General features: G+C 57.9%; 1 protein-coding gene across 42 annotated transcripts in view; it reads right to left on the bottom strand.

Moving 5' to 3' along the window:
* The window catches only part of LOC143035883 (uncharacterized), a 241,077-nt gene that overhangs the window by 207,721 nt on the left and 8,736 nt on the right, over positions 1-24,620 (bottom strand). For all 42 annotated transcript variants that reach the window (XM_076203003.1, XM_076203008.1, XM_076203011.1 and 39 more), the window contains exon 2: positions 23,872-23,982. The gene's annotated coding sequence lies outside the window, so the exon portion shown is untranslated. The remainder of the gene's footprint in view (positions 1-23,871; positions 23,983-24,620) is intronic.

Raw genomic sequence — 24,620 nt, 5'->3', positions numbered from 1 at the left:
GGGTGAGTGAGGGTGGTGGGGAGTAATGGGGTGAGTGAGGGTGGTGGGGAGTAATGGGGTGAGTGAGGGTGGTGGGGAGTAATGGGGTGAGTGAGGGTGGTGGGGAGTAATGGGGTGAGTGAGGGTGGTGGGGAGTAATGGGGTGAGTGAGGGTGGTGGGGAGTAATGGGGTAGAATGAGGGCGTGGGTATTCAATGGGGTAGATTGAGGCGGTGGGGAGTACTGGGGTGAGTGAGGGTCGGAGAGGGAGAAATGGGGTGAGTGACGGCGGTGGGGAGTAATGGAGTGAGTGCGTGCGGTGGGAACTAATGGGTGAGTGAGGGCGGTGGAGGAGTAATTGAGTAATGGGGTGAATGAGTGGCGGTGGGGAGTACAGGGGTGAGGGAGGGCGGGTGTGAGAGTTGAATGGGGTGAGTGAGGCCGGTGGGGAGTAATGGGGTGAGTGAGGCCGGTGGGGAGTAATGGGGTGAGTGAGGCCGGTGGGGAGTAATGGGGTGAGTGAGGCCGGTGGGGAGTAATGGGGTGAGTGAGGGGCGGTTGGGGCAGTATATTGGGGTGAGTGAGGCCGGTGGGGAGTAATGGGGTGAGTGAGGCCGGTGGGGAGTAATGGGGTGAGTGAGGCCGGTGGGGAGTAATGGGGTGAGTGAGGCCGGTGGGGAGTAATGGGCGTGACGTGAGGGCGGGGTGGTGGAGTAATGGGGTGAGGTGATGGGCTGGTCGGGGGAGTAATGGGGTGTGTGTGGGCGGTGGGGAGTAATGGGGTGTGTGTGGCCGGTGGGGTGTATTGGGGTGAGTGTGGCCGGTGGGGAGTAATGGGGTGAGTGAGGCCGGTGGGGAGTAATGGGGTGAGTGAGGCCGGTGGGGAGTAAATGGGGGTGCAGTGACGGGCTGTGTGGGAGTATTGGGGATGAGTGAGCGGGCTGGTGGGGAGTAATGGGTGCGAGGGTGGTTGGGGAAATAATGGGTTGAGCGTGGTGGGAGTAATGGGTAGTGAGGGCGGTGGGGGAGTAATGGCAGGTGAGTGCGGGCGGTGGGGAGTAAATGGGGTGAGTGAGTGCGGTGGGTGGAAGTAACTGGGGTGAGTGAGGGCTGGTGGGGAAGTAATGGGGGTGAGAGAGGTGGGATGGGAGTAATGGGGTGGAGGGTGTGGGGAGAGTAATGGGGTGGGGTGGGTTTTTTTTTTGGGGGGGGGTAATGGGCGTGGGGTTGAGTGGGGCATGGGCTGTGAGCGGTGGGGTAGGTTGAGTACAGGGAGCGGGAGGAGTCGGTGACAAGGTCGTAATGGCGGGAGGGTGGTGGGATTAATGGGTGAGGGTGGTGGGAGTACATGGGGGTGAGGGTGGAGGGGGAGTACAAGGTGTGCGGGTGTGGGAGACCGGTGAGAGGGGTTTTTAGGCTTAATGGGGTGAGGATGGTGGGGAAGTAAAGCGGTGAGGATGGTTGGGAGTACTGGGTGGAGGAGGTTGGTCTAAAGGTGGAGTGAGGTTGGTGGGTTGTCCAGGGGATCTGGTGGTGGAGTACAGGGAGGAGGGTGTGTGGTACTGGTGGAGAGGTCACCCCAGGTGATGCGATTGAGGCGGGCGACCATGTTGTGCTGCAGGAGTGCGTCATGGAGAGCTGGATGGGGTGACCTGGGACTGGGTTGTGGGGCGTAATGGGGTGCTTTATTATGTCACCATAGTGGGAGTACTGGCCCCTATTTATTATATATTTATAATATATAATACCCCCCCCAACAAGCTACAGGGTGAGGGTGTGAGCTACCATGGGGTGAGGGTTCGTCCATTGGTCCGGTGGGAAGAGTTTCGAAAACTAGATGGTGTTTGTCTCCTTGTGAGCGGGTGGCTGAGGGGGTAATGGGCGATCCTGTGAGGGAGGGTGGTGAGGCAGAGTTAATGTGGGTGTCCTTTTATCGTTGCTTTAGTAGATTTTCGACCAGTTGAGGGTGGCTGGAGTTAGAGACTTAATGGTCTTGGTTTGAGGGAGGGTGGTTGGGGGATGTACCATGGTGTGAAGGCGGGTGGTGGGTGGTCTAAAATGTTGGGGGAGTAATGGGGGTGTAGCGGCAGGGTTGAGGGTCGACCAGGTGAGCGGGGTGAGGCCGAGGGTGGGGGGAGTAGATGGGACAAGTGAGCGGCGGAGAGGTGCCGACCTGGACGAAAGTAATTGGCGGTTAGAGGGAGGGCTGGTGGGGGAGTAACCTGGGTACGGTGGGGGGGGACGGGGGCTGGTGGGGGAGTACAATGGGGTGGAGGAGGCGGTGGGGGGCAGAACCAGTAATGGGGTGAGCGGGCGCAGGTGGGCTTATCACATTTTTCGAAGTAATGGGGGTGGAGGAGGCTGGTGGGGAGTAATGGGGTGAGTGAGGCCGGTGGGGAGTAATGGGGTGAGGGAGGCTGGTGGGGAGTAATGGGGTGAGGGAGGCTGGTGGGGAGTAATGGGGTGAGGGAGGCTGGTGGGGAGTAATGGGGTGAGGGAGGCTGGTGGGGAGTAATGGGGTGAGGGAGGCTGGTGGGGAGTAATGGGGTGAGGGAGGCTGGTGGGGAGTAATGGGTTTGAGGGGGGAGGGCTGGTGGGGAGTAATGGGTTTGAGGGAGGGCTGGTGGGGTGAAAAGGGTTGAGGGAAGCTGGTGGGGAGTGACAATGGTGATTGAGGTAGGGTGGTGGGGAGTAATGGGTTGAGGGAGGCTGGTGGGGAGTAATGGGTGAGGGAGGCTGGTGGGGAGTAATGGGGTGAGGGAGGCTGGTGGGGAGAGGGAGTCTGGTGGGGAGTAATGGGTTGAGGGAGGGTGGTGGGGAGTAATGGGTGAGGAGGCTGGTGGGGAGTTAATGGTTGAGGGGAGGCTGGTGGGAGTAATGGGGTTTGAGGGAGGCTGGTGGGGAGTAAATGGGTTGAGGGAGGCTGGTGGGGGAATGGTCATGGCGGCTGGTAGAGTAAATGTTGACGGGAGGTGGTGGGGAGTAATGGGTTGAGGGAGGCTGGTGGGGATTAATGGGGTGAGGGAGGCTGGTGGGGATTAATGGGGTGAGGGAGGCTGGGGGGGAGTAATGGGGAGTAATGGTGTGAGGTAATGGGGTGAGGGAGGCTGGTGGGGAGTAATGTGTTGAAGGGAGGCTTGGTGGGAGTAATAGGGTTGAGGGAGGCTGGGTGGGGAGTAATGGGTTGAGGGGAGGCTGGAGAGTAATGGGTTTGAGGGGAGGCCTGGTGGGGAGTAATGGGTTGAGGGAGGCTGGTGGGGAGTAATGGGTTGAGGGAGGCTGGTGGGGAGTAATGGGGTGAGGGAGGCTGGTGGTGAGGGAGTAACGGGTTGAGGGAGGCCTAGGAGAGCTAACAATGGGTTTGAGGGAGGCTAGGAGGAGTTAATGGGTTGGAGGGAGGCAAAGGTGGAGAGTACTGGGTTTGAGGGAGAGGTGGCAGGGGAGTAATGGGTTTGAGGGAGGCTGGAGCGGGAGAAGTAATGGGTTGAGGGACGGCTGGTAGGTGGAAGTAACGTTGAGGAGCTAGGAGGGAGTAATGGGGTGAGGGAGGCTGGTGGGGAGTAATGGGGTGAGGGAGGCTGGTGGGGAGTAATGGGGTGAGGGAGGCTGGTGGGGAGTAATGAGCTGAGGGAGGGTCGAGGGGAGTAATGGGGTGAGGGAGGGTGGTGGGGAGTAATGGGTTTGCAGGAGGGTCGGGTGGGGAGTACGAGTTAATGGGTTGAGGGAGGGTGGTGGGGAGTAATGGGTTGAGGGAGGCTGGTGGGGAGTAATGGGTTGAGGGAGGCTGGTGGGGAGTAATGGGTTGAGGGAGGCTGGTGGGGAGTAATGGGTTGAGGGAGGCTGGTGGGGAGTAATGGGTTGAGGGAGGCTGGTGGGGAGTAATGGGTTGAGGGGAGGGTGGGGGAGTAATGGGTTGAGGGAGGTTGGTGGGTAGTAATGGGTTGAGGGCGGCTGGTGGGGAGTAATGGGTTGAGGGAGGCTGGTGGGGAGTAATGGGTTGAGGGAGGCTGGTGGGGAGTAATGGGTTGAGGGAGGCTGGTGGGGAGTAATGGGTTGAGGGAGGCTGGTGGGGAGTAATGGGGTGAGGGAGGCTGGTGGGGAGTAATGGGGTGAGGGAGGGTGGTGTGGGAGTAATGGTGTGAGGGGAGGGTGGTGGGGAGTAATGGTTGAGGAGGCTGGTGGGGAATTAAGTAATGGGTGTTGAGGGAGGCTGGGTGGTGGGGAGTAATGGGTTGAGGGAAGGCGGGTGGGGGTTAATGGGGTTGAGGGAGGCTGGTGGGGAGTAATGGGTTGAGGGAGGCTGGTGGGGAGTAATGGGTTGAGGGAGGCTGGTGGGGAGTAATAGTAATGGGGTTTTTTTATATTTTGGAGGGAGGCTGGTGGGGAGTAATGGGGTGAGGGAGGCTGGTGGGGATTAATGGGGTGAGGGAGGCTGGTGGGGATTAATGGGGTGAGGGAGGCTGGTGGGGATTAATGGGGTGAGGGAGGCTGGTGGGGATTAATGGGGTGAGGGAGGCTGGTGGGGAGTAATGGGGTGACGGAAGTGGGGGTGGGGGATTAAGGGGGTGTGAGGGAAGTGGTGGGGATTAATGGGGTGAGGGAGGCTGGTGGGGAGTAATGGGGTGAGGGAGGCTGGTGGGGAGTAATGGGGTGAGGGAGGCTGGTTGGGGAGTAATGGGGTGAGGGAAGCTGGTGGGGAGTAATGGGGTGAGGGAGGCTGGGAGAGTAATGGGGTGAGGGAGGCTGGGAGAGTAATGGGGTGAGGGAAGCTGGTGGGGAGTAATGGGGTGAGGGAGGCTGGGAGAGTAATGGGGTGAGGGAGGCTGGGAGAATAATGGGGTGAGGGAGGCTGGGAGAGTAATGGGGAGGGAAGCTGGGGGAGTAATGGGGTGAGTGGGGGAAGGCTCTGGGAGGAATAATGGGTGAGTTCTGGAGGCCTGGAGAATAATGGGGTGAGGGAGGTCTGGGATAAAATAAATGGGGGTTGAGGGCGGCTGGGGAGAATAAATGGGTGAGGGAAGGCCCTGGAGAATAATGGGGTGAGGGAGGCTGAGTGGAGAATAATGGAGGTGAGGGAGGCTGGAGAAATAATGGGGTGAGGGAGGCGTGGGAGAATAATGGGGTTGGGGAGGCTGGGAGAATAATGTGGGTGAGGGAGGGCTGGTGAGAATAACTGGGGTGAGGGGAGGCCTGGGAGTGAGGAATAATGGGAGGTGAGGGAGGCTTGGAGAATAATGGGGTGAGGGAGGCTGGGAGAGTAATGGGGTGAGGGAGGCTGGGAGAATAATGGGGTGAGGGAGGCTGAGAATACATTACGGGGTGTGGGAGGCTGGAGAATAAGGTGAGAAGCTGGTGGGAGTAAGTAAATGGTGTGGTGAGGGAGCCTGAAGTAATGGGTTGAGGGACGTGTGTGGGAGTGGAAAATACGGAGGGTGAAGGTGAGAAAGAGAATACGGGAGTGTTGGTGGGGAGAAATGTGTGGTGTGGGGGGAGAAATTGGGGATGTGTGGGGGGAAGAAAAGGGATGAAGGGAGAAATGGGGTTGTGTGTGAAAATGGGGGAGTGTGGTGGGGAGAAATGGGGGTGTGGTGGGGAGAAATGGGGGTGTGGTGGGGAGAAATGGGGGGGTGGTGGGGAGAAATGGGGGTGTGGTGGGGAGAAATGGGGGTGTGGTGGGGAGAAATGGGGGTGTGGTGGGGAGAAATGGGGGTGGGGAGAAATGGGGGGTGTGGAGAGAAATGGGGAGTGGTGGTGTGGGGGAGACAAAAATGGTTCGGTGAGGGGAAGAAATGGGTGGGAGTGTTGGTGGGGAGAAATGCGGGATTGGGAGAAAATGGGGAGTGTGTGGGAGAAATGGGGGGAGTGTGTGTGGGGAGATAATTGGTTTGGTGGGAGAGAAGGCGGGGGGGAGTGTGGTGGGGAGTAATTGGGGGTGTGGCGGAGAAACTGTGGGGTGGTGGGGGTAATGGAGGGTGGTGGGGAGTAATTGGGGGTGTGTGGTGGGCAGTAATGGGAGTGTGGTGGGCAGTAATGGGAGTGTGTGGTGGGCAGTAATGGGGGAAGTGGGTTTGTCTGGTGGGCAGTACATGGAGGGAGTGGGTGTGGTGGGGATAATGGGGGAGTCGGGTTGTGGGAGGGCAGAAATGGGGGGAGGTGGGTGTGGTGGGGGGCAGTAAGGGAGGAGTGGGATTGGTGGGCAGTAATGGGGGAGTGGGTGTGGTGGGCAGTTAATGGGGGTCAGTGAGGTGTGGGTGAGCAAGTAATGGGGGAAGTGGGTGTTGGTGGGCAGTAATGGGGGAGTGGTGACGTGGGTGGGCAGAAATTGGGGGAGTGGTGTGGTGTGGCAAGTACATGGGGGAGTGGGGTGTGGGTGGCAGTACTAGGGGGAGTGTGGTGTGGATGGGCCGTAATGGTGGGGATGTGTGGTGTGGTGGGCAGTAATGGGGGAGTGGGGTTGTTGTGGTGGCATATGGGCGTGGTGTGGGTGTGGTGGGCAGTTAATGGGGCGATGTGGGGTGTGGTGGGCAGTAATGTTTTTATTTTGGGGAGTGGGTGTGGTGGGCAGTTAGATGGGAGTGGGTGGTGTGGGCCTAAATGGGGGAGTGTTTATGTGGTGTGTGGGCAGTAATGGGGGAGGGGTGTCTGTGGTGGGCAGTAATGGTGGGACGTGGTTGTGTTGTGGGCAGTAATGGGGAGTGGGTGTTGTGGGTGGGCAGTAATGGGGGGAGACGTGGGTGTGGTGGGCGAGTAATGGGGGAGTGGGTGGTGGTGTGGCAGGTAACTGTGGGAGTGAAGGGCGCTGTGTGTGGGCAGAAATAAATGGGGAGTGGGTGTGGGTGGGGCGTAATTGGGGAGTGTGTTGTGTGTGGGCAATAATGGGGGAGTGGGTGAGGTGGGCAGTAATGGGGGTTAGTGGGCTGTGGTGGGGAGTAATTGGGGGAGTGGGTGTGGTGGGGAGTAATGGGGATGCGTGGGTGTGGTGGGGAGTTAATGGGGGAGTGGGGTGTGGTGGGGGAGTAATGGGGTGTGGATGTGGTGGGGAGGAGTAATTATGGGGGGAGTGATGTGGTGGGGAGTAATGGAGGGCGTGGGTTGTGGTGGGGAGTAATGGGCTAGGGGTAGAGTGGTGTTGTGGGGAGTAATGGGGGAGTGGGTGTGGTGGGGAGTAATGGGGGGTGGGTGTGGTGGGGAGAGGAGTAATGGGGGACGTGTTGGTGGGGAGTAATGGGGAGTAAGAGGAGTTGTGTGGGGAGTAACTGGGTGGAGTAAATAGGGAGTGTGGTGGGGAAGTTACTAGTAATGGGGGGACGTGGGTGTGTGGTGGGGAGTAATGGGCGGGGAGTGTGGTGTGTGGGAGTATGGGGAGTGTGTGGTGGGAGTAAGTGGGGGCGCACCGTGTGTGTGGTGGGTGAGTAATGGGGGAGTGTGTGGTGGGCAGTAATGGGGGAGTGTGTGTGGTGGGGTGTATTGGGGTGTGTGTGGGTGGTGGGGAGTAATGGGGTGAGTGAGGGTGGTGGGGAGTAATGGGGAGTGGGTGTGGTGGGGAGTAACGGGGGAGTGTGGTGGGGAGTAACGGGGGAGTGGTGTGGTGTGGGAGTAATGGGGGGAGTGGGTGTGGTGAGTAATGGGGGAGTGTGGGTGTGTGGGGGGAGTAATGGGGAGTGGGTGTGGTGGGAGTAATGGGGGGAGTGGGTGTGGAGTAATGGGGGTGGTGTGTGGTGGGGAGTGTGGGGGAATGGGTGTGGTGGGAGTTGGGGGAAGTGGGCTGTGGAGTAATGGGGGAAGTGGGTGTGGGATAATGGGGGGAGTGGGGTGGGGAGTAATGGGGGAGTGAGGGTGGTGGGGAGTAATGGGGGAGGGAGGGTGGTGGGGAGTAATGGGGGAGGGAGGTAGGTGGGGAGTAAAGGTGGAGTGGGTGTTGTGGGGAGTAATGGGGGAGTGGGTGTGGTGGGGAGTAATGGGGGAGGGAGTGGTGGAGTAATGTGGGAGTAATGGGGTGAGAGGGTGGTTGGGAGTAATGGTAATGGGGTGAGAGGGGTGGGGAGTAATGGGGGAGTGAGGGTGGTTGGGAGTTATGGGGTGAGAGGGTGGTTGGGAGTTATGGGGGGAGAGGGTGGTTGGGAGTTATGGGGTGAGAGGGTGGTTGGGAGTTAATGGGGGAGAGGGTGGTTTGGAGTTGTGGGTGGTGAGGTTGGGGTAATGTGGTGGAGGGTGGGAGTAATGGGGTGAGAGGGTGGGTGGGAGTATTGGGGGAGTGAGGGTGGAGGGGAGTAATGGGGTGAGGGTGGTGGGGAGTCATGGGGTGAGGGTGGTGGGGAGTCATGGGGTGAGGGTGGTGGGGAGTCATGGGGTGAGGGTGGTGGGGAGTCATGGGGTGAGGGTGGTGGGGAGTCATGGGGTGAGGGTGGTGGGGAGTAATGGGGTGAGGGTGGTTGGGAGTAATGGGGTGAGAGGGTGGTTGGGAGTAATGGGGTGAGAGGGTGGTTGGGAGTTATGGGGTGAGAGGGTGGTTGGGAGTTATGGGGTGAGAGGGTGGTTGGGAGTTATGGGGTGAGAGGGTGGTTGGGAGTTATGGGGTGAGAGGGTGGTGGGGAGTAATGGGGTGAGAGGGTGGTTGGGAGTAATGGGGTGAGAGGGTGGTTGGGAGTTATGGGGTGAGAGGGTGGTTGGGAGTTATGGGGTGAGAGGGTGGTTGGGAGTTATGGGGTGAGAGGGTGGTTGGGAGTTATGGGGTGAGAGGGTGGTTGGGAGTTATGGGGTGAGAGGGTGGTTGGGAGTTATGGGGTGAGAGGGTGGTTGGGAGTTATGGGGTGAGAGGGTGGTTGGGAGTAATGGTGAAGGGAGGGTGGTGGGGAGTAATGGTGAAGGGAGGGTGGTGGGGAGTATTGGGGGAGTGAGGGTGGTGGGGTGTAATGGGGTAAGAGTGTGGTTGGGAGTAATGGGGTGAGAGGGTGGTTGGGAGTAATGGGGTGAGAGGGTGGTTGGGAGTAATGGGGTGAGAGGGTGGTTGGGAGTAATGGGGTGAGAGGGTGGTTGGGAGTTATGGGGTGAGAGGGTGGTTGGGAGTAATGGGGTGAGAGGGTGGTTGGGAGTAATGGGGTGAGAGGGTGGTTGGGAGTAATGGGGTGAGAGGGTGGTGGGGAGTAATGGGGGAGAGGGTGGTGGGAGTAATGGGGTGAGAGGTGGTGGGAAGTAATGGGGTGAGGGGGTGGTGGGGAGTAAATGGGGAGGGTGGTGGGGAGTAATGGTGAGGGTGGTAGTAATGGGGTGAGCGGGTGGTGGGCAGTAATGGGGGAGAGGTAGAGTAATGGTGCAAGAGGGTGGGGAGTAATGGGGGTGGGTGGGGAGTTAATGTGTGAGGGAGATGGTGGGGAGAGTAATGGGGTGGTGGGGGGTGTAATGGGGAGAGGGTGGTGGAGGAGTAATGGGAGGGTGGTGGGGTGGTGGTGGGGAGGAATGGGGAGAGGGTGGGTGAGGAGTAATGGGGTGAGAGGGTGGTGGGGAGTAATGGGGGAGGGTGGTGGGGAGTGGGGTGAGGGGGTGGGGGGGTGGTTGAGAGGTTGGGGAGAGGGTGGTGTGGGGGTGGGAATGGGGGGTGGGGTGAGTATGGGGTGAGAGGGTGGTTGGGAGTTATGGGTGAGAGTTATGGGGAGGGGGGTGGGGGTGGGGAGAAGGGTGGGGGAGGTATGGGGTGAGAGTGGGTGGGAGAGTTATGGGAGTGGGGGTGGGTGGTGGAGTAATGGGGTGAGAGGGTGGGGGAGTTATGGGGGGGGAGTTATGGGAGGGGTGGGGGGAGTTATGGGGTGGGGTGGTTGGTAATGGGGGTGGTGGTAATGGGGATGAGGGGGTGGAAGTGGGGAGGAGGGGGGGAAGGGTGGGGGAGTATGGTGTGGGGAGTATTGGGGATGAGGGTAGTGGGGTGGATAGTAATGGGAAAGGGTGGTGGGGAGTAATGGGGGGGGGTAATGTGAAGTGTTGGGGAGGGGTAGAGGGTGAGAGGGTGGGGAAGGGGGTGGGTGGGGAGAATGGGAGGGTGGGGAGGAGGGTGGTGGGGTGTAGATGGGGAGGGTGGGTGCAGTGAGGAGTGAATGGGGTGAGGGTGGTGGGGAGCAATGGTGAGGGTGACGGGAGTAATGGGGGAGGGTGACGGGAGTAATGGGGAGGGTGACGGGAGTAATGGGGGAGGGTGACGGGAGTAATGGGGGAGGGTGACGGGAGTAATGGGGGAGGGTGACGGGAGTAATGGGCGGGGGAGGGTGGTGGGGAGCAATTGGGCGAGGGAGGATGGTGGGGAGCAATTGGGCATGGTGGTGGGGAGTATGGGGCAGGGTGGTGGGGGAGTAATGGGGCAGGGGGTAGTGGGGAGTAATGGGGCAGGATGGTGGGGAGTAATGGGGCAGGGTGAGTGGGGAGTAATGGGGCAGGGTAGGTGGGAGTAATGGGGCAGGGTGGTGGGGAGTAATGGGGCAGGGTGGTGGGGTGAAGGGAGGGTGGTGGTGAAGGGAGGCAAGTGGGGAGTAATGGAGGGTGGTGGGAGTAATGGTGAAGGGTGGTGGCGTAATGGTGAAGGGAGGGTGGTGGGAGTAATGGTGAGGGAGTGAGGGTGGTGGGGAGTAATGGGGAGTGAGGGTGGTGGGGAGTAATGGTGAGGGGAGGGTGGTGGGGAGTAATGGTGAAGGGAGGGTGGTGGGGAGTAATGGTGAAGGGAGGGTGTTGGGTAATAATGGTGAAGGGGAGGGTGGTGGCGAGTAATGGGGAAGGGAGGGTGGTGGGGAGTAATGTGAAGGGAGGGGTGGTGGGGAGTAATGGTGAAGGGAGGGTGTTGGGTAATAATGGTGAAGGGAGGGTGTGGTGGGGAGTAATGGTGAAGGGAGGGTGGTTGGGAGTAATGGTGAAGGGAGGGTGGTGGGAGTAATGGTGAAGGGAGGGTGTGGGGTGTAATGGTGAAGGGAGGGTGGTGGGGAGTAATGGTGAAGGGAGGGTGGTGGGGAGTAATGGTGAAGGGAGGGTGGTGGGGAGTAATGGTGAAGGGGAGTAATGGTGGAGGGAGGGTGGTGGGGAGTAAGTAATGGTGAAGGGAGGGTGGTGGGGAGTAATGGTGAAGGGAGGGTGGTGGGGGTGTATTGGTGATGGGCGGGTGGTGGGGAGTAATGGGGTGAGTGAGGGTGGTGGGGAGTAATGGGGTGAGGGTGGTGGGGAGTAATGGTGAAGGGAGGGTGGTGGGGAGTAATGGTGAAGGGAGGGTGGTGGGGAGTAATGGTGAAGGGAGGGTGGTGGGTAGTAATGGTGAAGGGAGGGTGGTGGGGAGTAATGGTGAAGGGAGGGTGGTGGGGAGTAATGGTGAAGGGAGGGTGGTGGGGAGTAATGGTGAAGGGAGGGTGGTGGGGAGTAATGGTGAAGGGAGGGTGGTGGGGAGTAATGGTGAAGGGAGGGTGGTGGGTAATAATGGTGAAGGGAGGGTGGTGGGTAGTAATGGTGAAGGGAGGGTGGTGGGGAGTAATGGTGAAGGGAGGGTGGTGGGGAGTAATGGTGAAGGGAGGGTGGTGGGGAGTAATGGTGAAGGGAGGGTGGTGGGGAGTAATAGTGAAGGGAGGGTGGTGGGGAGTAATGGTGAAGGGAGGGTGGGGGTGGTGGGGAGTAATGGGGTGAGTGAGGGTGGTGGGGAGTAATGGTGAAGGGAGGGTGGTGGGGAGTAATGGTGAAGGGAGGGTGGTGGGGAGTAATAGTGAAGGGAGGGTGGTGGGGAGTAATGGGGAAGGGATGGTGGTGGGGAGTAATGGGAAAGGGAAGGTGGTAGGGATGGTGGTGGGTAATAATGGTGAAGGGAGGGTGGTGGGTAATAATGGTGAAGGGAGGGTGGTGGGTAATGGTGAAGGTAGGGTGGTGGGGAGTAATGGTGAAGGGAGGGTGGTGGTGAGGAATGGGGAAGGGAGGGTGGTGGTGAGTAATGGGGATGGTGAAGGGAGGGTGGTGGGGAGTAATGGGGAAGGGAGGGTGGTGGGGAGGAATGGGGAAGGGAGGGTGGTGGGGAGGAATGGGGAAGGGGTGTGGTGGGGAGGAATGGGGGAGGGGTGGTGGGGAGGAATAGGGAAGGGAGGGTGGTGGGGAGGAATAGGGAAGGGAGGGTGGTGGGGAGGAATGGGGAAGGGAGGGTGGTGGGGAAGGGAGGGTGGTGGGGAAGGGAGGGTGGTGGTGGGGAGGAATGGGGAAGGGAGGGTGGTGGGGGAGGAATGGGGAAGGGGAGTAATGGGTAATGAGTGTGAGGGTGGTGGGGAGTAATGGGGGAAGGGTGTTGGGGAGTAATGGGGAAGGGAGGGTGGTGGGGAGTAATGGGGTGAGGGTGGTGGGGAGTAATGGGGATGGTGAAGGGTGGTGGGGAGTAATGTGATGGGGAGTAATGGGTATGGGAGGGTGGTGGGGAGTAATGGGGAAGGGAGGGTGGTAGAGAGTAATGGGGAAGGGAGGGTGGTAGAGAGTAATGGGGAAGGGAGGGTGGTAGAGAGTAATGGGGAAGGGAGGGTGGTAGAGAGTAATGGGGAAGGGAGGGTGGTAGGGAGTAATGGGGAAGGGAGGGTGGTGGGGAGTAATGGGGAAGGGGGGGGGGTGGGGAGGGATGGTGGGGGGAATAGGGAGGGGGAATAGGGGAAGGATGGTGGTGGGGAGTAATGGGGAAGGGAGGGTGGTGGGGAGTAATGGGGTGAGGAGTAATGGGGTGAGGGTGGTGAGGAGTAATGGGGTGAGGGTGGTGGGGAGTAATGGGGTGAGGGTGGTGGGGAGTAATGGGGTGAGTGAGGGTGGTGGGGAGTAATGGGGTGAGTGAGGGTGGTGGGGAGTAATGGGTGAGTGAGGGTGGTGGGGAGTAATGGGAAAGGGAGGGTGGTGGGGAGTAATGGGAAAGGGATGGTGGGGAGTAATGGGGAAGGGATGGTGGGGAGTAATGGGGAGAGGGTGGTGGGGAGTAATGGGGAAGGGAGGGTGGTGGGGAGTAATGGGGAGAGGGTGGTGGGGAGTAATGGGGAAGGGATGGTGGTGGGGAGTAATGGGGAAGGGATGGTGGTGGGGAGTAATGGGGAAGGGATGGTGGTGGGGAGTAATGGGGAAGGGATGGTGGTGGGGAGTAATGGGGAAGGGAGGGTGGTGGGGAGTAATGGGGAAGGGAGGGTGGTGGGGAGTGATGGGGGAGGGTGGAGGGGAGTAATGGGAAGGGAGATGGGGAATGATGGGGAGTAAAGGGGGAGGGTGGTGGGGAGTAATGGGGAAGGGATGGTGGGGAGTAATGGGGAAGGGATGGTGGTGGGGAGTAATGGGGAAGGGATGGTGGGGAGTAATGGGGAAGGGAGGGTGGTGGGGAGTAATGGGGAAGGGAGGGTGGTGGGGAGTAATGGTGAAGGGAGGGTGGAGGTGACTAATGTGCAACGGAAGGGTGGGGAGTAATGGGGAAGGGAGGGTGGTGGGGAGTAATGGGGAAGGGAGGGTGGTGGGGAGTAATGGGGAAGGGAGGGTGGTGGGGAGTAATGGGGAAGGGAGGGTGGTGGGGAGTAATGGGGAAGGGAGGGTGGTGGGGAGTAATGGGGAAGGGAGGGTGGTGGGGAGTAATGGGGAAGGGAGGGTGGTGGGGAGGCAGGGGGAAGGGATGGTGGTGGGGAAGGGAGGGTGGTGGTGGGAGGATAATGGGGAAGGGAGGGTGTTGTGGGGAGTAATGGGGAAGGGAGGGTGGTGGGAAGAAATGGGGATGGGTGGGTGGTGGGGAGTATTGGGGATGGGAGGGTGGTGGGGAGTAATGGGGAAGGGAGGGTGGTGGGGAGTAATGGGGAAGGGAGGGTGGTGGGGAGTAATGGGGAAGGGAGGGTGGTGGGGAGAACTCGTCAAAGGACCGTTCACGGGATAAAAGGGGAAGGGAGGGTGGTGGGGAGTAATGGGGAAGGGAGGGTGGTGGGGAGTAATGGGGAAGGGAGGGTGGTGGGGAGTAATGGGGAAGGGAGGGTGGTGGGGAGTAATGGGGAAGGGAGGGTGGTGGGGAGTAATGGGGAAGGGAGGGTGGTGGGGAGTAATGGGGAAGGGAGGGTGGTGGGGAGTAATGGGGAAGGGAGGGTGGTGGGGAGTAATGGGGAAGGGAGGGTGGTGGGGAGTAATGGGGAAGGGAGGGTGGTGGGGAGTAATGCACGCTCCCCTTTCCCTACTTCCTCCTCTCCTTCGCACTCCCCTTTCCCTTCCTCCTCTCCTTCGCACTCCCCTTTCCCTACCTCCTCTCCTTCGCACTCCCCTTTTCCTACCTCCTCTCCTTGGGGAGTAAAGGTGTGAGGGAGGACGGTGGGGAGTAAAGGGGTGAGGGAGGACGGTGGGGAGTAAAGGGGTGAGGGAGGTGGGGAGTACAGGGGTGAGGGAGGTGGGGAGTACAGGGGTGAGGGAGGTGGGGAGTACAGGGGTGAGGGAGGTGGGGAGTACAGGGGTGAGGGAGGTGGGGAGTAAAGGGGTGAGGGAGGTGGGGAGTAAAGGGGTGAGGGAGGTGGGAAGTAAAGGGGTGAGGGAGGTGGGAAGTAAAGGGGTGAGGGAGGTGGGAAGTAAAGGGGTGAGGGAGGTGGGAAGTAAAGGGGTGAGGGAGGTGGGAAGTAAAGGGGTGAGGGAGGAGGGTAGTAAAGGGGCGAGTGAGGTGGGGAGTAATGGGGTGAGTGAGGCCGGTGGGGAGTAATGGGGTGAGTGAGGCCGGTGGGGAGTAATGGGGGGAGGGAGGGAGGTGGGAAGTAAAGGGGTGAGGGAGGTGGGAAGTAAAGGGGTGAGGGAGGAGGGTAGTAAAGGGGTGAGTGAGGTGGGGAGTAATGGGGTGAGTGAGGCCGGTGGGGAGTAATGGGGTGAGTGAGGCCGGTGGGGAGTAATGGGGTGAGTGAGGCCGGTGGGGAGTAATGGGGTGAGGGCGGCCGGTGGGGAGTAAAGTGGTGAGGGAGGACGGTGGGGAGTAATGTGGTGAGGGAGGACGGTGGGGAGTAATGAGGTGAGGGAGGACGGTGGGGAGTAATGAGGTGAGGGAGGACGGTGGGGAGTAAGTAGGTGATGGAGGACGGTGGGGAGTAAAGAGTGGTGAGGGAGGACGGTGGGGAGTAAAGAGGTGAGGGAGGACGGTGGGGAGTAAAGAGGTGAGGGAGGACGGTGGGGAGTAAAGAGGTGAGGGAGGACGGTGGGGAGTAAAGAGGTGAGGGAGGACGGTGGGGAGTAAAGAGGTGAGGGAGGACGGTGGGGAGTAAAGAGGTGAGGGAGGACGGTGGGGAGTAAAGAGGTGAGGGAGGACGGTGGGGATTAAGAGGTGAGGGAGGACGGTGGGGAGTAAAGAGGTGAGGGAGGACGGTGGGGAGTAAAGAGGTGAGGGGAGGACGGTGGGGATTAAGAGGTGAGGGAGGGACGGTGGGGGAGTAAAGAGGTGAGGGAGGACGGTGGGGGAGTAAAGAGGTGAGGGAGGACGGTGGGGAGTAAAGAGGTGAGGGAGGACGGTGGGGAGTAAAGAGGTGAGGGAGAGGACGGTGGGGAGTAAAGAGGGTGAGGGAGGACGGTGGGGAGTAAAGGGGTGAGGGAGGACGGTGGGGAGTAAAGGGGTGAGGGAGGACGGTGGGGAGTAAAGGGGTGAGGGAGGACGGTGGGGAGTAAAGGGGTGAGGGAGGACGGTGGGGAGTAAAGGGGTGAGGGAGGACGGTGGGGAGTAAAGAGGTGAGGGAGGACGGTGGGGAGTAATGAGGTGAGGGAGGACGGTGGGGAGTAATGAGGTGAGGGAGGACGGTGGGGAGTAATGAGGTGAGGGAGGACGGTGGGGAGTAATGAGGTGAGGGAGGACGGTGGGGAGTAATGAGGTGAGGGAGGACGGTGGGGAGTAATGAGGTGAGGGAGGACGGTGGGGGGAGGAAGTGTGATGTGGAGTAATGGGGAGTAATGAGGTGAGGGAGGACGGTGGGGGGAGGAAGTGTGATGTGGAGTAATGGGGAGGAAGTGTGATGTGGAGTAATGGGGAGGAAGTGTGATGTGGAGTAATGGGGAGGAAGTGTGATGTGGAGTAATGGGGAGGAAGTGTGATGTGGAGTAATGGGGAGGAAGTGTGATGTGGAGTAATGGGGAGGAAGTGTGATGTGGAGTAATGGGGAGGAAGTGTGATGTGGAGTAATGGGGAGGAAGTGTGATGTGGAGTAATGGGGAGGAAGTGTGATGTGGAGTAATGGGGAGGAAGTGTGATGTGGAGTAATGGGGAGGAAGTGTGATGTGGAGTAATGGGGAGGAAGTGTGATGTGGAGTAATGGGGAGGAAGTGTGATGTGGAGTAATGGGGAGGAAGTGTGATGTGGAGTAATGGGGAGGAAGTGTGATGTGGAGTAATGGGGAGGAAGTGTGATGTGGAGTAATGGGGAGGAAGTGTGATGTGGAGTAATGGGGAGGAAGTGTGATGTGGAGTAATGGGGAGGAAGTGTGATGTGGAGTAATGGGGAGGAAGTGTGATGTGGAGTAATGGGGAGGAAGTGTGATGTGGAGTAATGGGGAGGAAGTGTGATGTGGAGTAATGGGGAGGAAGTGTGATGTGGAGTAATGGGGAGGAAGTGTGATGTGGAGTAATGGGGAGGAAGTGTGATGTGGAGTAATGGGGAGGAAGTGTGATGTGGAGTAATGGGGAGGAAGTGTGATGTGGAGTAATGGGGAGGAAGTGTGATGTGGAGTAATGGGGAGGAAGTGTGATGTGGAGTAATGGGGAGGAAGTGTGATGTGGAGTAATGGGGAGGAAGTGTGATGTGGAGTAATGGGGAGGAAGTGTGATGTGGAGTAATGGGGAGGAAGTGTGATGTGGAGTAATGGGGAGGAAGTGTGATGTGGAGTAATGGGGAGGAAGTGTGATGTGGAGTAATGGGGAGGAAGTGTGATGTGGAGTAATGGGGAGGAAGTGTGATGTGGAGTAATGGGGAGGAAGTGTGATGTGGAGTAATGGGGAGGAAGTGTGATGTGGAGTAATGGGGAGGAAGTGTGATGTGGAGTAATGGGGAGGAAGTGTGATGTGGAGTAATGGGGAGGAAGTGTGATGTGGAGTAATGGGGAGGAAGTGTGATGTGGAGTAATGGGGAGGACGTGTGGAGTAATGGGGAGGACGTGTGGAGTAATGGGGAGGACGTGTGGAGTAATGGGGAGGACGTGTGGAGTAATGGGGAGGACGTGTGGAGTAATGGGGAGGACGTGTGGAGTAATGGGGAGGACGTGTGGTGTGGAGTAGTGGGAAGTGTGGTGTGGAGTAGTGGGAAGTGTGGTGTGGAGTAGTGGGAAGTGTGGTGTGGAGTAGTGGGAAGTGTGGTGTGGAGTAGTGGGAAGTGTGGTGTGGAGTAGTGGGAAGTGTGGTGTGGAGTAGTGGGAAGTGTGGTGTGGAGTAATGGGAAGTGTGGTGTGGAGTAATGGGAAGTGTGGTGTGGAGTAATGGGAAGTGTGGCGCAATTGGGCGGGGGAGTGTGGTGGGGAGAAATTGGGCGTGGGTGGTTGGTGGGGAGCAATTGGGCGAGGGAGGGTGGTGGGGAGCAATTGGGCGAGGGAGGATGGTGGGGAGCAATTGGGCGAGGGAGGGTGGTGGGGAGCAATTGGGCGAGGGAGGGTGGTGGGGAGCAATTGGGCGAGGGAGGGTGGTGGGGAGCAATTGGGCGAGGGAGGGTGGTGGGGAGTAATAGGGGCAGGTAGGGTGGCGGGGAGTACTGGGGAAGGGAGGGTGGGAGTACTGAAGGGAGGGTGGTGGGGAGTAATAGGGGGAGGGAGGGTATTGGGGAGTAATGGGGAGAGTTGGGGAGAAATAGAGGAAAGGATGTGTGAGTAATGGAGGGAGGGTGGTGGGGAGTAATGGGGAAAGGGAGGGTGGAGGGGAGTATTGGGGAAAGGGAGGGTGGAGGGGAGTAATGGGGAAAGGGAGGGTGGTGGGGAGTAATGGGGAAAGGGAGGGTGGAGGGGAGTATTGGGGAAAGGGAGGGTGGAGGGGAGTAATGGGGAAAGGGAGGGTGTTGAGGAGTAATGGGGAAAGGGTGTTGAGGAGTAATGGGGGAGGGGTGGTGAGGAATAATGGGGGGGTGGTGGGGAGTAATGGGGGGAGGGTGGGTGGTGGGGAGTAATGGGGGGAGGGTGGGTGGTGGGGAGTAATGGGGGGAGAGTGGGTGGTGGGGAATAATGGGGGAGGGTGGGTGGTGGGGAGTAATGGGGGGAGGGTGGGTGGTGGGGAGTAATGGGGGGAGAGTGGGTGGTGGGGAATAATGGGGGAGGGTGGGTGGTGGGGAGTAATGGGGAGGGAGGGTGGTGGGGAGTAATGGGGGAGGGAGGGTGGTGGGGAGTAACAAGGTAGATGGAGGGTGGCGAGTAAACGAGGAACGAAATTTGGTGAAGAAGTAAGGAGGGAGAGTTGGCGAGGGAGATTTGGTGTTGGGTTCATAGGGGTGAGGGGGATAGTAGGTGTAGTAAGATGGGGTGGGCGTAGATGGGGTAGGGAGAGTTGGTGGGGATTAAGAACGGGAAGGAAAGTTGGTGGGGGTTGAGAGGGGGGGATTATGTGGGAGTTACGAGAGCGAGTGGGGTTAATAAGCGGAGTAACATTTGACTGGGAGTGGGAGTTCGTATGTGCAACATGGTCGCAGGTAGTGAGTCTGCAACTGCAAGTCGGGAGTGAAAATTATAAGTACAAATGTGGGAGTGAGTGTCGGTGGATGTAAGTGGAGGGAGACTTGATGGTACAAGTGTGTAAAGGGTGAGTTTATGGGTGAAGGTGGGGCAGGGAGAACTGATGAGAGGTGTGGAGGGGATATTTTGTGGGTCAAGGTAGGGGAGGGTGAGTTGGGTCAAGGTTGGGGAGGGTGAGTTGGGTCAAGGTTGGGGAGGGTGAGTTGGGTCAAGGTTGGGGAGGGTGAGTTGGGTCAAGGTAGGGGAGGGTGAGTTGGGTCAAGGTTGGGTCATGGTTGGGGTGGGTGTGTTGGGTCAAGGTAGGGGAGGGTGAGTTGGGTCAAGGTTGGGGAGGGTGAGTTGGGTCAAGGTTGGGGAGGGTGAGTTGGGTCAAGGTTGGGGAGGGTGAGTTGGGTCAAGGTAGGGGAGGGTGAGTTGGGTCAAGGTAGGGGAGGGTGAGTTGGGTCAAGGTTGGGGAGGGTGAAGGTAAGGGAGATGGAGTTGGTGGGTGCACGTTGGGCGGAGTGAGAACGCAAAGATGCAGAAGAGGTGAGGCATGGGGGTGATGGGGAAAGGTGATGCATGGGGGTGATGGGGGAGAGGTGAGGCATGGAGGTGATGGGGGAGAAGTGGGGCATGGAGGTGATGGGGGAGAGGTGGGGCATGGAGGTGATGGGGGAGAGGTGGGGCATGGAGGTGATGGGGGGAGAGGTGGGGCAAAGGGGTGTGGGGGGGAGAGGTGGGGCATGGGGGTGATGGGGGGAGAGGTGGGGCATGGGGGTGATGGGGGAGAGGTGGGGCATGGGGGTGATGGGGGAGAGGTGGGGCATGGGGGTGATGGGGCATGGGGGTGATGGGGGAGAGGTGGGGCATGGGGGTGATGGGGGAGAGGTGGGGCATGGGGGTGATGGGGGAGAGGTGGGGCATGGGGGTGATGGGGGAGAGGTGGGGCCAGGAGGTGATGGGGGGAGAGGTGGGGCAAGGGGGTGAGGGGGGAGAGGTGGGGCATGGAGGTGGGGCATGGAGGTGATGGGGGAGAGGTGGGCATGGAGGTGACGGGGGGAGAGGTGGGGCATGGAGGTGATGGGGGGAGAGGTGGGGCATGGAGGTGATGGGGGAGAGGTGGGGCATGGAGGTGACGGGGGGAGAGGTGGGGCATGGAGGTGATGTGGGAGAGGTGGGGCATGGAGGTGATGGGGGAGAGGTGGGGCATGGAGGTGATGGGGGGAGAGGTGGGGCATGGAGGTGATGGGGGGAGAGGTGGGGCATGGAGGTGATGGGGGGAGAGGTGGGGCATGGAGGTGATGGGGGGAGAGGTGGGGCATGGAGGTGATGGGGGTAGAGGTGGGGCATGGGGGTGATGGGGGGAGAGGTGGGGCATGGAGGTGATGGGAGGAGAGGTGGGGCATGGAGGTGAGGGGAGGAGAGGTGGGGCATGGAGGTGATGGGGGGAGAGGTGGGGCATGGAGGTGATGGGAGGAGAGGTGGGGCATGGAGGTGATGGGAGGAGAGGTGGGGCATGGAGGTGATGGGAGGAGAGGTGGGGCATAGGGGTGATGGGGGAGAGGTGGGGCATAGGGGTGATGGGGGAGAGGTGGGGCATAGGGGTGATGAGGGAGAGGTGGGGCATAGGGGTGATGAGGGAGAGGTGGGGCATAGGGGTGATGAGGGAGAGGTGGGGCATAGGGGTGATGAGGGAGAGGTGGGGCATGGAAGTGATGGGGGGTGAGGTGGGGCATGGAAGTGATGGGGGGTGAGGTGGGGGCATGGAAGTGATGGGGGGAGAGGTGGGGCATGGAAGTGATGGGGGGAGAGGTGGGGCATGGAAGTGATGGGGGGAGAGGTGGGGCATGGAAGTGATGGGGGGAGAGGTGGGGCATGGAGGAGATGGGGGAGAAGTGGGGCATGGGGGTGATGGGGTGAGGTTGGGGTATGGAGGTTATGGGGGAGAGGGGTAAGTGGGATATGGGGATGATGGGGAATGTAGGGGCGAAGAAAAACATAAGAACACAGGAATGAAGGAGATTGCAAGACACCATAAGGCCTACACTAGGCAGCTCCGTATCCAAAACCACCTATCATCCCCATCTATAAAGTTGTCTAATCGTTTCTTAAAACAACTGATAGTTTCAGCGCTTACTTCATGGTTACTAAGTGGGGGAGGAGGGGCAGGGTTGGGGTGAGGGAGAGGTTAAATATGCAGGGGTGGGGCGAGCACAGGGGAAAGGTTAGGTCATGTGGTTGCTGGGGAGAGGAGAGGTGGTGTTGAAGGGTTGGAAGGAGGGATAAGAAAAATGGGGGGATGTGGGGTTGAAGGGCCGGGAGCGGAGGTAAGAAGGAAAGGGGGAAATGTGGGAAAGAGATGGGGCAAGAGGGTGTGTGAGGGGAGGGGCAAGGATTATTTTTTTTTTTTTTTTTTTAGGGGGGGGGATGTAAAATAGGGAAAGGTGCAAAGTTGTGTGGGGGTGTGAGGTTGCATGGATGTGAGGGGTGTGAGGTTGCATGGATGTGAGGGGTGTGAGGTTGCATGGATGTGAGGGGTGTGAGGTTGCATGGATGTGAGGGGTGTGAGGTTGCATGGATGTGAGGGGTGTGAGGTTGCATGGATGTGAGGTTGCATGGATGTGAGGTTGCATGGATGTGAGGTTGCATGGATGAGGTTGCATGGATGAGGGGTGTGAGGTTGCATGGATGAGGGGTGTGAGGTTGCATGGATGTGAGGGGTGTGAGGTTGCATGGATGTGAGGGGTGTGAGGTTGCATGGATGTGAGGGGTGTGAGGTTGCATGGATGTGAGGGGTGTGAGGTTGCATGGATGTGAGAGGTTTTGTACATGTGGGGTGTGTGAGGTTTTGTACATGTGGGGTGTGTGAGGTTTTGTACATGTGGGGTGTGTGAGGTTTTGTACATGTGGGGTGTGTGAGGTTTTGTACATGTGGGGTGTGTGAGGTTTTGTACATGTGGGGTGTGTGAGGTTTTGTACATGTGGGGTGTGTGAGGTTTTGTACATGTGGGGTGTGTGAGGTTTTGTACATGTGGGGTGTGTGAGGTTTTGTACATGTGGGGTGTGTGAGGTTTTGTACATGTGGGGTGTGTGAGGTTTTGTACATGTGGGGTGTGTGAGGTTTTGTACATGTGGGGTGTGTGAGGTTTTGTACATGTGGGGTGTGTGAGGTTTTGTACATGTGGGGTGTGTGAGGTTTTGTACATGTGGGGTGTGTGAGGTTTTGTACATGTGGGGTGTGTGAGGTTTTGTACATGTGGGGTGTGTGAGGTTTTGTACATGTGGGGTGTGTGAGGTTTTGTACATGTGGGGTGTGTGAGGTTTTGTACATGTGGGGTGTGTGAGGTTTTGTACATGTGGGGTGTGTGAGGTTTTGTACATGTGGGGTGTGTGAGGTTTTGTACATGTGGGGTGTGTGAGGTTTTGTACATGTGGGGTGTGTGAGGTTTTGTACATGTGGGGTGTGTGAGGTTTTGTACATGTGGGGTGTGTGAGGTTTTGTACATGTGGGGTGTGTGAGGTTTTGTACATGTGGGGTGTGTGAGGTTTTGTACATGTGGGGTGTGTGAGGTTTTGTACATGTGGGGTGTGTGAGGTTTTGTACATGTGGGGTGTGTGAGGTTTTGTACATGTGGGGTGTGTGAGGTTTTGTACATGTGGGGTGTGTGAGGTTTTGTACATGTGGGGTGTGTGAGGGTTAGTAAGTGGGGGGTGTGTGAGGTTTTGTACATGTGAGGTTTTGTACATGTGTGAGGTTTTGTACATGTGAGGTTTTGTACATGTGTGAGGTTTTGTACATGTGTGAGGTTCTGTACGTGTGAGGTTTTGTACATGTGTGAGGTTTTGTACATGTGAGGTTTTGTACATGTGGGGTGTGTGAGGTTTTGTACATGTGGGGTGTGTGAGGTTTTTTACATGAGGAGTAAGTGAGTTTTAGAACATGTGGAGTGAGTGAGGTTTTTTACATGTGGTGTGTGTGAGGTTTTGTACATGTGTGGTGTGTGAGGTTTTGTACATGTGGGGTGTGTGAGGTTTTGTACATGTGGGGTGTGTGAGGTTTTGTACATGTGGGGTGTGTGAGGTTTTGTACATGTGGGGTGTGTGAGGTTTTGTACATGTGGGGTGTGTGAGGTTTTGTACATGTGGGGTGTGTGAGGTTTTGTACATGTGGGGTGTGTGAGGTTTTGTACATGTGGGGTGTGTGAGGTTTTGTACATGTGGGGTGTGTGAGGTTTTGTACATGTGGGGTGTGTGAGGTTTTGTACACGTGGGGTGTGTGAGGTGTACGTGTGGGGGTGCGAGGTGTAAATGTGGGGGTGCAAGGTTGTGTAGGTGTGGGGGTGCAAGGTTGTGTGGGGGTGCAAGGTTGTGTAGGTGTGGGGGTGCGAGGTTGCGAAGGTGTGGGGGGTGCAAGGTTGTGTAGGTGTGGGGGTTGCAAAGATGAGTGTGTGGGGGGTTGCGAATGTGTGTGGAGGGGGTGCGAAAGTGTGTGTGGGGGGGAGGGTTGCAAAGGTGTGTGGAGGACATGTGAAAGGCAAGTGGGAGGTGCAGAAGATATGTGGGAGTGTGTGAAGGAGGAGATGTGAGAGGTACGAGGAGCGAGTGGGGGGGGAATAGAGGGAGAAATGGGCAAGGGTGACTGAAAGATAGGGGTGAATGGGGTAGTATGAGAAGTGTGTGTGTGTGTGTGTGTGTGTTGGGGGATACGGAGAGAAATGGGAAAGGATGACGAGAAGAATGCCAACAGGTACGTCACTGAAGTTTATACAATATTTAGGCTATATGTAAATCCCATGTAGGGTTAAAAGGAGGGTGAGGGGTTAAGGTAGAAGAGGAGAGGAGGGCCGGTGGGAGGAGGGAAGGGGTAAGTGGTGGGGGAAGGTACAAGAGAAGAGTGGGGAAACATGGTTGGCAAGGTGATAATGTGGGAGAGGAGAGATGGGATGAGAAGCAGCGAGGAGGGAGCAAAATGAGGAAAGGGGAATTACAAGGGTTGGGATAGTAAGGGAGAGGAGGGGGGGAAGGAGGCCACAAAATATCTCTCAAATAGTTATTCAAAGTGATTAACATGTTTCTATAGAGGTAAATGCCATTCATTCAACAATTGTTCTGATGCCACACAATTTCATTTATCTTAAAAGAGGATTGCCTATGCACTGAACACTTACACGCACACACACACTCTCTCCCCGATCCCCTTTTACACCACATACATCAACTCGGCAACATTTCACCCTATACTTACCCTGTTTGCCTCTTGCCCGAGGCAGTGACCGGGTCGGTCCAAGGGAAGCGAGGGTCGGACCAAGCCCCTCTCTTACAACAGCAGCCCCGGTCAGGATTCGAGCTCACAGATCTGTTGACAAGAGAAAAATCCTTAACCATCTGAGACATCCATGCTCCTAAGAATGAGGTGTGCATGCACAATGTACATATGTAGATACACTTTAATGTATTTACAATCAACCCATGGCTTAAAGGTAACGAGCTTTATCCAATGGATTAGTCCAAGTTACTCGACCTGTATACAGTGTAGTCAGGATAAGGCTAGAGTAGGGTAACGAGTCTTCATGTTCCTTATCTGTCAAATACAATGCGTCAAATGAACATCAGAAACATAACTTGTGCCAGCAATGAACCCTGCAGAACCCCACAAGCCATGTTCTTCAGATATTCCTGTACAATTTCACATACAGGGTGTTTGGGATAGACATGACACATTTTCAGAAAGGAAAGAAAAATGCCACATCTTGGCCAAAAACTGATGTATTATCAAAATTCAAAGTGCATCTCTAAGAGGATCTTTTGCCAAATACAGCTAACTCAAAGAAACCACCTTGAGCCTCCACAATGGCCTCCTGGTAGGACCTGAACCTACAGCATGCGGCCTTCAAGAGACACCTGAACACCATGTTTGATCCTGGCAATCAGCTTGTCCTTGGTGTTGCAGGTGGTACAATTGGTGTCTTTTTCAACTGCACCCCAAACATAATA

The sequence above is a fragment of the Oratosquilla oratoria genome, chromosome 19 (genome assembly GCF_046742065.1).
Source record: "Oratosquilla oratoria isolate Oo_2021 chromosome 19, ASM4674206v1, whole genome shotgun sequence".
In the NCBI taxonomy this organism is placed as follows: domain Eukaryota; kingdom Metazoa; phylum Arthropoda; class Malacostraca; order Stomatopoda; family Squillidae; genus Oratosquilla; species Oratosquilla oratoria.
This window is presented reverse-complemented; position numbering and strand designations above follow the sequence as displayed.